Here is an 11,005-nt window from a genome sequence, read left to right as displayed (position 1 = left end):
AGATGATTACCCATGGTAAGCTACTTTGCCAGGAAAATCCTGTGGGATGTGAGTTTTGCTCCCCCTATAAAGACATCACTATCACTACAAAAAAAAAAGTGTGCTTTAACAACATTTTTTTACCAACACTTTTATAAAGTGTCCATGGCTTAACCAAAAAAGCCCAAGAAAAAGGAAAAATGAAATACAGAGTCCGTTCTTATCTCCCATAGCTTCGCGTTCTAGGTCTAGCCCAGAGTCTCTTTTCTTTCCCCACCCCCGCGCTCGTTTCCATGTCTAGCCCTGCCTTCTCCTATCTTTCCCCCTCTCCCCCTTCTATCGTCAAAAACAGCCGGCTGTATGGAGTATAGGCTCGACTGCGATAGTGCTCCCCTGAGGTTTACCATTCGTTTTTATTATCTCAAATTTTCTGATTTTTCAATCGTCGATTCTCATCTTTCGATTTTGATTATTTTTTGGTTTGATTGTTCTAAAGGTGTTTGTTTGTGTCTGTATTTTGATTGAGTTGCTGGTACTAGAGTACGTCTTCACAACTTAGGGATTTTGGTTGCTGCGATAACATTTGGGGTTTTTCTAGATTCATCGATTTAGGGTTGTTGATACTGTCATCGATGAAGAATTGAACATATTTGAAGGTGCATTCTCTGTCTGAAACTCAATTCGTTTTTGTCTAACATGGTGATGAATTTATTTTGCATTTCAATGAGTTTTCATTTCATACTTCTCTGTTGTCTTGGAGGTGATTCACGCTGCATATTCGTATTCCGTTCAATGCTCTTTGCATCAGTTGATTTTGTTAGTACATGTGGCTAGAGGTTGAGTATGACATTGTTTATATAGCTCTGGTGTGATGAAAATGTTATCATCGGTGCTATGACATTGTTTATGTTATCATTGGTGTAAGTGTAGTTTTTGGGTGTTTGTTTGTTTCTCTTAATGTTGTTTTAATTAAACCCCAATTCAGACTCTTGAGATGCAATGAAATTTTCTCATGTGGAATTTTCATGATATCTTTATCTTTTTTGCAGTCTCGTCCAATTGGAGTTTCTCAACCCATTAGTGGTCATGATGAGCATGGTCCTAGCCTGTGAGTACTAATGTCTCTCTATGTTTATGTGCGCACTGTTAATTTCCAATCTATTTTTCACTCTTATCTCTCTGTATACATGTGTTTGCACTTGTGCATTTGTATTTAAATTGTAAATTAAACTGTCTTGCAATTTTTGTACTTCATTTGTAGAAATGATGCAGTATCCTTCCTTTCTATGCTCATTTCACTTCCATGGTACTAGTTTATTATAAAGGTTTACATGTTTCTTTTAATGGGTGAAATTTTGAAATATAACTAGGAGAGGTCGTTCATCTCTGTAATTTGTTTAATAACCACTAAAAGAAACTGTGATATCTATAACTCAATACTGCTATTATTTTTTTCTTTTTCTCATGCGGCAATTGCATTCTTCTACTTACAGGTTCGCCACTGTCTTGTCTCCCTGGTGAATTCAAGTGAAACTTATCATGAGTTTCACTGGAAATATGTACTATATGTGCTAACTGTTTAAGTGATTATTTTTATTCTCTGTAGATGCGGTTTTTTTCTACTTAGTTAGAGAATGCGGGTCATCTTGCTGTAGGTGTATCCAGCTTTTCTCTTTCTTTTATATTGTTTTTCTTCTATCGCTTGAATGTGATTGTTATCTTGCTTCGTTTTAGCTGAAATGCCAGTATCTTAGTTCACTTTAACTGTTTAATATTGTTATGGAAATTAAAATGAGGTAAGGAGCATTTAAATATGCGTTACTGTAGTTGTTGAAGTACATATGATAAGAAATTTGCATTTTTCTTGTGCTGGTTTAATTTTTTAACTTCATTTTTTATATATGATTGATAGAAATTAATAATTTATATCATGCTTAGAGCTATTTAGATTTTTTACTGTACAATGATGAGTCTCTATCTCACCTTTTCGTAGCTGTCTGCCTCATCGTGTCTTCGAAATGATCTTCACGGGATCCAGAGCTTCTTTCGCTCCTAAGAGGTCCTTCTCTACCACTGGTCATTGACACGTTGAATGTAAGTTTATACCCTTTCACTATTCGAATTTCATATGTTTGGTTCTATTCCATGCCACCAGATTCAGAATTCCTGAACTGCAGTTGATATCTTTTTATTTATTTGGAAGAAAGTGAGCACTTGATAAGGAAAGACATTTCGCGGAAATATATTGACATCATAAAGGACATGTATGAGGGAGTATGCACGAGTGTACGTACTAGTGTTGGGAAGACTGAAGAGTTTCCTATTACGATTGGAGTGCATCAAGGTTCCGCACTAAGCCCATTTCTTTTTGCCATCGTTATGGATGAACTAACAAGTTCACTTCAAGATGGTATACCATGGTGCATGCTGTTTGCAGATGATATTGTGTTGGTTGATGAGACGAAAGAAGGAGTGGAGATGAAGTTGGAACTATGGAGGCAAACTCTAGAATCTAGAGGCTTTAAGTTGAGTCGAAGTAAGACATAATATTTGGAGTGTAAGTTTAGCGGCCGTAGGAGTAGGGAGGCAGGGACAATCACCCTGGATGGGAGAGTTGTTCAGGCCTCGGATTGCTTCCGGTATTTAGGATCTATTATCCAAACGGATGGAGAAGTAGATGGAGATGTTGCTCATAGGATTAAAGCTGGTTGGTCGAAGTGGAAGAGTGCTACGGGTTTCCTTTGTGATCCCGGCATGCCTAATAGATTGAAGGAAAATTCTACCGGACGGCAATTAGACCAGCATTGTTATATGGTACGGAGTGTTGGGCAGTGAAACACTGCCACATCCATAAGATGTCGGTGGCGGATATGCGTATGTTGAGATGGATGTGTGGTCACACGAGAAAGGACCGGGTGCGTAATGAAATAATTAGGACAAAAGTAGGGGTCACATCTATTGAGAATAAAATGAGAGAAAACCGACTAAGGTGGTTTGGCCATGTGAGACGTAGAGCGCTTGATGCGCCGGTTAGGAGAACCGAAGAGTGGCAAAGGGATGTAGTGGTGAGGGGTAGGGGAAGACCTAAGCAAACTTGGAGGAGGGTGATCGAGAGTGATATGAGTTTATTAGGAATTGAGGAAAATATGGTAGTGGATAGGACGGAGTGGAGGGAGCGAATCTGTGTCGCTGACACGACTTGATTTTCACGGTTTTATATGATGGTTCATGTTAGCCGACCCCGAATCATTTCGGGACTAAGGCTTTGTTGTTGTTGTTGTTTGTTGTTGGAAGAAAGTGAGCACTATTTCCCATTGAGTGATTTGCTGACATTCTATCAAAAACTGAAGTTAAACAAACCCACAAAACACGTAGAGAGAATGGTTTCCAAGAACATAATAAACTAGTCAGATACATACATCATAACATAACATAACATGGATTCCTTTTTATTTCTATGTACTATTATCAGGTCTGTTTCAGTTTCAAATAACTCCTAGTTGCCTTTACAAAATTATTTTATTGGTAATAATACTCTGCTTTAAAATATCAATTCTAGGAGGGAGCATCAAATCCAAAAGTAAAGTGAGTCTCATTGTCTCATCTCTAGGATGTTTTGTTGTTTCAAACTGCAATCTAAGGGAAGAATCATTTAATGTTCTTGTTTGTAATTAAATGGCTTAACAATATCGTTACAGGAACGAGCTCATCTAGTACTGAACCGACTCCTCTGCAATAACGGCGAGTAATCACATTTCTATTGTCATCTGGCCACTTTGGAACTGTGATCTTGTTAGGATGATTTGTGCAAGAAAGTTTCCCAACAAAGCCAAGAAAAGAGAAAAGAAGAGATGGTGAAGTAACTGTGCATATATGATGTTTATCAGTTTCTATGAACTGCAGTTCCTGTACATGGGCGTGATGCAGACAAGTTACAGCACCAGGTAATCAGTAGTAAGATTTATCCTTTGGTGGATGTTTGTTTCATCTATAATTCTTTATTGAAATTGCTATAACTTTGTCTGATCAGTAGTATAGTTACATAACTTCCATATCATACCTTTGGTTAAGACATGTTACTTGCTTGTTTTTCCAATTTTTATTCAATCTGTTGTCGATTGACGAAGTTGATAGTTTACTTGGGGTTAACAATTTCAGAAACACGGTGGAAAGTTACTCGTAGTCAACAAAAATCTGAGGTTGATTCTGATTATGCTGTGGATATTTTTTAACATATCATCAAACTTGGTCACTTTGTTGAATTCAGATATGGTTAATTTTAGTTTTAATTTTGATAATTATGGTACCAAGATGAGGTTGATTGTACTGGCATTTTTTGTTATTGATATGATGTAGATTGTAATAACTTGTTTGCTTCAGATTGAGCCTAGAATCCAAAAATTATTGATTATGAAATTGGGGCAGAAATGTCGTCTGTAAATTTATATTTTGTACTAAAATTTTAGGACGGATTACCACTGAATTTTAGTCGGTAATTCTTTTTAAATGAAAACAGTTGCTAGAGGCGGTTTAAACCGCACGCCCCTATTGAAAGACCTTACCCCGCGCTTTAGTAAAACCGTCGGTAAGTGTACCGACAATGACCACTTTTCCGACCGTGTGCTATGCGACGGTTAAAACCGTCGCTACAGTATAATGACTTTTTTGGTAATGTATATATCTTTGAGTATTCGTACTTCATTATTATATTTCAACTTTTTAAATGTTGTTATGGGTAATATTTTGGTGAATAAATACTTGATGTACCCTGTTGAGTTATGCATGTTATATTATCTTCATATAGTATCATCAATATATTTTCTTCAAAATGTAAGCCAAAAATCTTCTGGATGTGATGAATCATTGGTCTTAACCAAACACATTATCGATTTATTTGATGCATCACAATTTTTCTACATAAATTGAAGAAGTGACAACTAAAGTTTACTTTGTAGATCACCATGATATAATAGGTACTTAATTGATGTGTTTTATCCATATAAAATATTTTCGATATAAGTTGATTGATGCGTAAAAAATTTGATATTTTAAATGTTTGATCTGCAGCCCAAGATAAAAAAAAAAATCAAGATCTTTCGTTTCAAATTCTTTCTTTAAATAATCTACTGTTTTGATATGTTCTCCAAGAGTTTCGATATATTTAAATCATCAACGTATACAGTAATTACAAAAATTCTAATCTTGATCTTTTTATAAGTACAAAATGGACAAAAAAGATCATTACTGTTCATTCACTTAACAAATTAGTGTACATTGTAATCCTGGTCTTTTTATAAACATGCATGGACAAATAATCCTTAATCTGATCTTGAAGGGGTGATGCCAGAGGAAAATGGCCGAAAGAATTGAAGTGCAAATTTCTAGTGAATAATGACAATTAGAGAATTTAAACAAAACACTATTTTTATTTTTATTTTGAATTTTGCGAAATCGCATTTAGATTTATATTGGTGTTTATAAAATATTCATTGAAATATTTTAATAAAAATATTACGTACAAATAAAAAATAATTAAATTTTATTTAAAAATATTTCAAGCAGTATATTTAAAATATTAAAATTATATATATATTTATTAAAATTATATATATATTCATTGATAATGGGAGTTTCCACCCTGTGGCGATCAACAGCTTCTGTCCCCAGGTGACTCATTTATTCTTTGCAGATAATGTCCTTATCTTTCTTGAGGGTAATGAGGAGCAGTTGAGAGTCATTATGGATATTCTGGATTGTTTTTGTTCGGCCTCTGGACAGAAGCTTAATATCCAGAAATCTAGGATGATGTGCTCTAAGAATATGAATCAGAGAGTCTGTAAGAGATTAAGTGATCTCTCAGGTATTCCTCTTACTGATTCTCTTGGGAAGTATCTGGGCGTTCCCCTCCATAGTGAGCGTGTGTCTAAAGGCTCCTTCAAAGAGACTTTGGATAAAGCTAATTCGAAGTGTGCCACTTGGAAAGCCAAGACTCTGTCTCTCGCTGGCCGCCTCACGTTAATTCAATCTGTTAATTGTGCTGCTCCCAATCACATCATGCAGGCTTGTAAGCTTCCGGATCCTGTGCTTAATGATCTTGACAAGATTAACCGTAAGTTCCTGTGGGGGGAAGCTGTGGAGGGCAGGAAGATCCATCTTGTGCCTTGGAGTGAGGTTTGCCAGCCTAAAGATTCTGGGGGTCTGGGTATTAGGAAAGCAAAGGACAATAATAAAGTTTTATTAATGAAACTCCTTTGGCGTATGTGGCAAAACCCCTCCTCTCTTTGGGTTCGCCTCCTTTGTGGTAAGTATCGGAAAGACAAAATCTTCGGGGGCCCGAAAGAGAGTGTTGCTAATTGTTCCTTCCTCTGGAAAGGACTTAGTGCTGTGTTTGATGAGTTCTGCTCGGGAGTTGGCCTGGAGGTGGGGAATGGTAAGTCCATTAGTTTCTGGTTTGATAACTGGATTGGGGATAAACCGTTAATTGAGGTGTGTTCTTCCCCCCCGCCTAGTGATATACGCAACTGGAGGATTGCCGATGTGGTTGACTCGGAAGGGGACTGGATCTGGTCAAAGTTTGATACTTTCTTTAGCCTTGAGACTCTCCTTAGAATGCGGGGAGTGAAGGTGAGTAATCAAGAGGAAGACTTGGATAGGCACTGTTGGGCGCTGACTAACAATGGAGTTTATTCTTGCAAATCGGCCTTTGAAGCTTTCTCTCTCTTTAGATCTGATCCTCCCTCGGATGTGTGGAAGTCGATTTGGACCCTTAAAGTTCCTTTCCGTATTAGGAGTTTCCTGTGGCTGGGCGTTAAGGACAGGCTTCTTACTAATTCGGATAGGCACAGAAGGCACTTGGCTGATTCTGGAGCTTGCAGTAGATGCAGAGGCCATGTTGAGACTTTGTGCCATGCTCTTAGAGATTGCTCTAATAGTAAAGAGGTTTGGAGGAAAATTCTCCCACACCATATTTTCTCTTCCTTCATGGCACATTCTGAGGTCGACTGGTTCTCTGATGGTGTTAGAGGAAAGTTGCTTCCATACATGGAGCATGGTGACATTTTCTTTGCTATTATCTGTCACCAAGTTTGGAAATGGAGAAACGAGGAGATTTTTGGAGATAAAACTGTTTTTATGACAAACTTAGCTGATTTCTTCTCGAAAAAACTTTTCTCTATTATCGATAGTTTCAAAGGAGAGTCCCTTGCCAGAGCCTCTCAGTGTTGTGATGTCCATCTCGTGGGATGGAGCAGGCCAAGAGAGGGGGTTGTGAAGCTGAATACTGATGGTTCCTGCCTCAGTAACGGTAAGATTGCGGCTGGAGGTGTGCTTAGAGATGTAGGGGGCGTCTGGCTTTCTGGGTTCTCCCAGAATTTAGGGTTGGGTTCTTCCTTTTCTGCGGAGCTCTGGGTTATTCTTACTGGAATCAATCTTGCTAAAAGGCTGGGTGTTAAGAGGCTCTCTGTGGAGTCTGATAATTTGGAAGCAATCAAAATGATTTCTGAGAATCATTCTATGGGTCTTAACAGTCGCAACCTCATCAAAGCTATTATAAGGCTTTGCTCCTCCTTTGAGTTCGTAGAGTTCAGACACATTTTTAGAGAGCAGAATCGTGTTGCTGATCGCTTGGCGGCGGCGGGCCATGAAGGGACGTTAGGCGTTACTACCCTTCCTGTTTCCCCTAGTTACATCTCTCATCTTCTCATAGAAGATAGAATTGGGGTTAGCTTCCCTAGGCTAATTCCTGGGTAGTTTGTTGTTTTTCATTTTTCTTTTCCTTTTCTACCAAAAAAAAAAGACAAGAGAGAAGAAAGAAATGAGATAAAAAAATTAAATTTAAAAATATATTAAAGTATAATACTTAAAATTGCAGTGTTTTTTAAATATAAAATTAAAGTTAGTTACCAAATTATATAACATGCTAAAATTTAATTACTATAAATATAATTTATCATTAATAAAAACAAATTAGTCGAACCAAAAAAAATAAAAATAAAAACAAATTAGTATTTTTAAATGAACAAATGAACTAAATTATTAATTAAAATAAAACTTAAACTTTATAATATATTATTAATAATAAAAAGATTAAACAGTATATTAAATAAAAAACAAAAGCTTTTTATATTCAATTCTTTTATGGATTCTTTTATAATAATAATAATAATAATAATAATAATAATAATTTTATAAAGACTTGGATCTCTTAAAGATTTTTTTTAATAAATCTAATAAAAGTTAATATATGTCAATAACTATTTTGAATTCTTTTAAAATTTGATATCAGTCTGATTACCTATCTTATTAACATCTATTTTGAATTTGTTTAATTCAGCACCAACAATGTCAATCTTGATATCTTAATCAGTCTATTGATAACAAGATAGGGTGCAAACTACGTATTTACGAAAAGAATAACAAACAGTTACCAAAAAAATAATTCTTCATGTCAATGGGGAGCCTCTTGCGCCTCCAACAGTCGCTGTTCGCGATTAGCACGCAGCCTGGCACAAAGTCGGCGCGCCAGCAAATAAGCATCGTTCCAAGGCCTTGGACAAAACCGAATGCCCATCCCGGGCTCTGCCCCAATGTGGTAAACCAACCTGGTAATGATGTTGCTGCGAACCAGGAATCCACAACACACGCACCTGTAGTAGTTTCCGTCCCTGCGAGCATATCTCCACATGGGAGATCTAGCCATGGCCAGAAACGAAGAAATATGACAATAAGGAAGGAAAGATTTTTCTGCGTTTAAAGAATCGCAAGAAACAATAACGTAATCTGGGGTTTAAAGAATCACAACGAACAATAACGAATTGGGTTTTATAACTGACAAACTGGCGCGTACAAATAAATAATTATTTTAAATCCGTGAGAATTTTTATGGTATGCCTTGGCCAGGCCACTAACGTGAGTCCGCAATCACAATTCCAGGACCAAATGGCATTTTTGCCATAATTCAGAGGCTTCTCGACAGATGCAAGTGGGCATATAGGGTCACAATAATAAGGAAATAAATAATTAATGAAAAACGCTAATAAAAATCAATGGAAATTGGGAGCTCGTGTTTTGAATTTACGAGGGTCGGTCCATTTTCTTTATTCGATTTTTCCATATTTTCAGACTACCAAGACAAGTAGTCGTTTCTAGCCTTTTCCATTGGATTCTGGACCGTGATTCTGTACAAAACGATGTGGGGTCCACCTGCAACATATTTAAAATTTATTTCATTTAGTAGTTTATATCAAAAGATAAAACTTAAAATTATTAAAAATAAAAATAAAAATAATCAGCTTATAAAAATTAGATTTGAGGGATAATGTGTAAAAATATCTCTAACGTTTATTTATACACATGAGTAAAACTATCTCTAACGTTGGTAAGTTGGATCAATTTAATTTAGACATTATTATAAAAAATAAATATTTTGTTCTTTATTCTCCACTAATTATACATAAGTTGATTCTAAAAGAAATTATAATTTTTTGTGATTTAATACTAAAATTTGAGATTAATATTTTTAAATTCAGTAAAATATTTGAATTTTTTTTATTCGACTCGTACAAAATACAATATATTTTGAACTATCATATGATGAGAAATTGAGGTAGGTCGGTCCTGGATATACTGAACTTCGATGTCTGCACTAGAGTACAAAGATTTTTCATCCTTTACCGGGGTGAGATCTCCCAATTTACAGGTTTTTAGCTTGAGGCGTTTAAGGCTGTGTTTTTCTTATACTTTAATACTTTATTAAAGATGTGTTTTAACAACAGAATCACTCATATAGATTAAGGTTAAAGAAATTATTACTTGTCAATGCGGAATGAGAAACGTTCCCGTTGATAGCTTGATTTTTCTCAAGCTCGGGATTATGAGGTAAAAATCGAGCTCCCTCTACTTTACATTTTACCGGGTTGGGCTTGCAATAGCCGAAACAATATAGCCTACACCCGACAATCAACCCTTAACCGAAATCAACAGGAAGGTGACAACTCCTTTTATGTGTTCTTCAGTGTTTTTGGTGTTCTTAGTTTTAGAAATAGTATTGGAGGCTTAAGAAAGATTCATTCATTAGCTTAACCCTAAGTTGTTTTTAAGCCAATTAACACTTTAATTAATTAAACCAAAAACTAAAATAATTGGCTTCTAAAACGATTCATTAGATTAATTAAACGACTCATGGATTTCAACGAGTGATTTGAATGTTATGAGTAAATAAATCAATAAATACTTAAAGTAAAGTGACATAACATGGGATAATCAAGTACAATCCTATAAAAGTTCTAAACTTTTACAAAATTGAAAAAGCTTCATTTTTTGCTTCAATTCCAAGTCTAGGTGTGGGCTTCTAAGTTTTGGCTTTCTATTTCGTCTTATATTACATAATATAGAACCTGCTAATCTAAAAAAATAAATTACAAAATATTAAAACGACGTGCAAGCTATATTTATAAGCTTGTAAATTACAACCCATCAATTCTAAATCATAAACCCTTGTCACTCACATAACATATAGCACATTAATACCTTTTTGTTTTACCAATTAAAACATATCATGACCGAGTTTGAAATTTCACAAATAAAATCTCTAAAAATCATCCAATGATTTACTTATCCAATAAGTAGATCTTTTATGACATTAGAATGTTCTATGCTTTAGAAACATTGCTAGTTTATTTCCTTTAAAATGTATTCCGCGTGTTTTACTAGAAATATTTACTTTAACCTCACCAATTTGTTAATCCAATTAACAAAACTTAAATTAGAATTTATATTGTATCAAATCTTACATGAGTTAATTAGATTAACTTTGGCCTTAAAAGTGGGCCTAGCCCAATAAATAATATTATATCTAATATTATATCCATTTACAATTACGTATATAATGGGCGTTTGATCTAGGGTCTTTAAGAATAGGAATGGGAATGGGAGGATTTTATTCCCTTTGTTCTTGTTTGTTTACAAAAAAAATCCATTCCCTTTACCCACTTTAGGTTAAGTCATTACCCCATGCCCTTTAGAGAAT

The 11,005-nt window shown here is 35.4% G+C and overlaps 1 long non-coding RNA gene across 5 annotated transcripts; it reads left to right on the top strand.

The window, feature by feature from the left end:
• The first annotated feature begins 144 nt into the window (after nt 1–144).
• LOC136219947 (uncharacterized) lies at nt 145–4,395 on the top strand. Of its 5 annotated transcripts, XR_010684337.1 has the most exons (7): nt 145–377; nt 476–635; nt 1,029–1,087; nt 1,973–2,073; nt 3,539–3,564; nt 3,678–3,923; nt 4,138–4,395. It is a non-coding gene; the product is annotated as an uncharacterized lncRNA (long non-coding RNA). The 5 variants fall into 5 exon arrangements; XR_010684338.1 differs by lacking the exon at nt 3,539–3,564 and having other exon boundaries at nt 150–377; nt 506–635; XR_010684335.1 differs by lacking the exon at nt 3,539–3,564 and having other exon boundaries at nt 150–377.
• The last annotated feature ends 6,610 nt before the right edge of the window (nt 4,396–11,005 follow it).

Source organism: Euphorbia lathyris, chromosome 2 (assembly GCF_963576675.1).
Source record: "Euphorbia lathyris chromosome 2, ddEupLath1.1, whole genome shotgun sequence".
Lineage (NCBI taxonomy): Eukaryota > Viridiplantae > Streptophyta > Magnoliopsida > Malpighiales > Euphorbiaceae > Euphorbia > Euphorbia lathyris.
The sequence above is the reverse complement of the archived record's forward strand: the minus strand, read 5'-3'. Positions and strand labels throughout refer to the sequence as shown.